Here is a 3,886-nt window from a genome sequence, read left to right as displayed (position 1 = left end):
GAAGCTTTATCAAAGCATTCTAGGAGCAGTCAGATCTCCTAGATCTTGTACACAGGTAATATCTACAAAAAAGTCTAATTTGTACTGGTAATAAAGGCTCCTGTTTCTCTCTCTCCCAAGCAGAAAACTAAACGCTCAATTATTCACTCTAAAAGATTTAATAACTGATACAGACCTAACAGTTTAAACAAATTTGGGACTTATAATTTCTAGCCATTTTGGTTACACAATATTATTTTTATTTAACTTTTTTGTATATTTTTATATACTTTATGTGTTACAGATTGAATGTCTTAGTGATGCGAGTGTTAATAGCTATGTGCACATACTAATTGTTATGCATCTATATTAGATATTCAAAGATTATTAATTAATTGCTGAATAACAAAAATGTTATTATACATTTAAAGTTGTATCTTGATGGTTTTAATTTCTGCCATATCAAGTAAGAATGTTTTTAATAAGCGCAGTACTATTTTCTATTTTTTAGTCTTGTATTCTCCTTGGTGTGAGGCTCAGTAGGTAACTGCAGCTGATCATTATTATTTTAATCAATTTATAAGATAAGTGCCTGAAATTGGCAATCAATTTCCCTTCATATTGCTTTATTCCATACTCATCAATGTAATACAACCTGATCAGATGGGCTTTGTCACGTGCAGGCAAGAATTTGAAATTACGGTGTGCACTGTCGACCTTCTTCCCAAAAATGTGAATAAACTTCCTTCACTGGTGCTCTACCTGCAATTCATGATTCAAACCCTCCGTACATTAGGTTGTTGTGGCAAATTGTTGCACGGGGTCAGCACCCTTTACAATTACCCTTCTACTTCAGTCCTAGCTGATAGTTTGCTCTCCGATTCTTTTAATGTGACCAGTGGCACCAGACAGGCTGCCCCCATTTTCCCCTTATATTTGCCCTTATCATTGAACCACTCACCTGTCAAATTAGAGCTATTCCAGGTATCTCTGACATTTCTGTTGGTTACTCCCAATCAATGACGTGTGGTGAGGTCATGGCTGGGGAGTACACATGGAGATGGGTCTGAGTGCTGGGAGGCCTTCTCACTGTAACCCTCCCCTCACTACACTAAGCTTCAGTGTCCATTGATTATACTATCTGTATCACTGTGTCTTCTCTTGCTTCTGTTGGCTGAGCTCCATCTCTAAACACTGCAGTACACTTCCTGGTCACATGACACATCCAAGGTGTCCATCAGTGCTCAAGGCACACTGCTATACTCAGTGTGGCCCCGTCCCAGCTCTGCAAGCAAAGTCTGACTATACAAAATTGAGACTGTGTTGTTACTGCCTCATCTCTCATCTCCCTACAGTCCCAGGGAGCTCCACAAAGCTGGTGAGTGTTATAAACATTATTACAATAAACAAAGATGTTTAAAAGCTATAAATATCTTTATTGTATAATTCTAATAATTTTTATATCAAATCTCAGGAGTATGACAGGGGGGTCTGCCAGAGCTGATCTGCAGCCCCAGTCCTTCACTGTTTGTGGGTGTATTGTTTTCCTACATGGACTATAATGGGTCAAGAAAGAAGAAAACATCCTTTATTTTCATTTCAAATAATATGGATCAAGAATAAACTTTTGTATTTAATGAAGTGATGTAAAAGGCTTTTGTTTTTCTTTTAAGGAATTGTTTATAAAATTACATTTGAAAAATGTGTGTGTATTTATCGTAGAATCTTGGAACTTTGGGATGGCAAAGATGTTTATTCCCCAGATTGCAGAACTTGGATCCTTTGGGGGGGGGTTTCTCTGTGCACACCCCAACCCCGTTAGGAGTCAAGCCCTACACTGATCAGCTTTGGGCTGGTCCTCACTGTAACAGAGGGAGCCCATGCCTGTAATCTTACTGTTGAAGTGGAAAAAGCCCAAGCTGCCTAATGTAGGACTAGCTGAGCGTGTGGCAGTTATGCTGGCGATTTATTTATTTTTTTAAATGATTTATTGATATATTTATTTACTACACAGCCCAATAACTATGTAATTTATTTGGTGTTATTATATGTATGGGATGATACAAGATCTACTAGCTTTGGGCTGGCATATGATTCAAGTCATTTTGCTGAGGGGAATGGCCGTGCTTGGTGCTATGCCAAAAAATGTGTTCTCTCATCGCTTTCATCCCCTATGGTAACCTTACTCTGCAAAATAATATCTTGTTCTGCATAACAAGGCGAATCAATGTGCTGTTATTCTCCCTCCACAGTCAGTGGGAATTTCATATCTGCCCATAAGGCCAGCCATTTTGCTACACAAGCCTACAGGTGCATATACACAAATCGAGGTCCACAGCAGGTGAAAGCTCCATTCTTGCTGTTGGATGATAGTTTTTCCGTTGGTAAAAAAATCATGTTTATTAATCATAGATAACAAACAAAATATGTTCTTGCTTTATTTGTACACTTATTCATCAATTCAAATTGCCAAAGATGGGTACTTATGATAACTCTCAAATTCTCCTTACATGTTTGCATGTACTGACACAAAGGGAAATAGATAATCTGATAATGGTGCATATATGCATATACCATAATGACACATAAATATGTATATAATAAGTATGTGCAGTATTGTACTCTGCAGGGAGAAGTCATCAACAAGCAGGTGCACTATACCTTTAAGCATAAAATAAGCAGAGACATATACAATATGGAAAGATAATAATGTGGTAAAATATGTAGTTGCTATTAAAATTATACCCACCTGCCTCTATCCATACATTTGGGGGAAACGTAATAGAGTGCGACTTTTAAAAAGGTGCAAGTTTGCGTCAAAAAACATGCAAGTTTGCTCTCACTGGATGTAATATTGAGAGAGAAGGTACAAATTTGCATGAAACTCGCATCAACCCTTCTCGTCTTGTCCAAAGTCACATCCAGATGTTTGCCCATGTACAACATAGAACTCGCAGGATGTAAAAGGGTGCAAGTTGTAAACTGACACAGAACTAGTATAAAAAAACCTTGCTAAATAATAGTCCTGCTTCAGGCTAGCGAGTTTAGCTTGAGCAGCAGCATGTATAACAGAAGCCTGCAGAGATCAGTGAGATCCTCTGTATGTTGAAAGGGAATTTAATCATTATTTAAAAAAAATGAAAAAAATTACATGGGATCCCCTCCCCAAAAAGCACAACCAACACTGGGCTTTGTGAGCAGGTCCTGGTTGTGAAAATATGGGGGAAAAGACGTAGGGGGTCTTCCATATTTTTATCAACCTGAACCAGGCTCTGTGAGCTGTTCCTGGTTGTGGAGATGTGGTGGACAAAATTAATAGGGGTCCCCGTATTATCCACAACCAGCACCAGGCTCTTACTAGCTGGGGTGTAATGAGGCAGCCGGGGGACATGCTTCATGGGGTCCCCCGGCCAAAGCATTCAGCACCCCGCACTAGTCAGCCCAGATCAGGGATCCCTGGGTAGGTGGGGTTCCCCTCTCAGGGTAGCGCAGGCCAGGGCAGAAGCCCGGGACTATCCCCTGCATTCCTGGCAGGTGGATGTGGGATTGATTGTGTAAAATAATATTGTCTTTTACAGGAGGACTAGAGGTCCCAGCAAGCCTGCCTCGCATGCTGGTACTTGGAGAACCACAAGTACCAGCATGCGGGGCATTAAGGGCCCACTGGTACCTCTAGTCCCCCTGCAAAAGAAATGTTAAAATAATGAAAAGACACACACACCATAGGTTGTATTTTTTCAATACACATTCACTCACACTACATACTTATCTTGTCCTTTGCATCGGTCTGTCCCCTTGTCCAGTAGATTCTCTGATAGCTGTAAAAAAAAAAAAACATACCCACCCCTTGGTTCAGGACCTCTTTGGTCCATGTATACTTCCAGGGTCTTGGTAAAATTTAAAATGA

The sequence above is a fragment of the Taudactylus pleione genome, unplaced genomic scaffold (genome assembly GCF_031769625.1).
Source record: "Taudactylus pleione unplaced genomic scaffold, aTauple2 ptg000065l, whole genome shotgun sequence".
NCBI classification, from domain to species: Eukaryota; Metazoa; Chordata; class Amphibia; order Anura; family Myobatrachidae; genus Taudactylus; species Taudactylus pleione.
The sequence above is the reverse complement of the archived record's forward strand: the minus strand, read 5'-3'. Positions refer to the sequence as shown.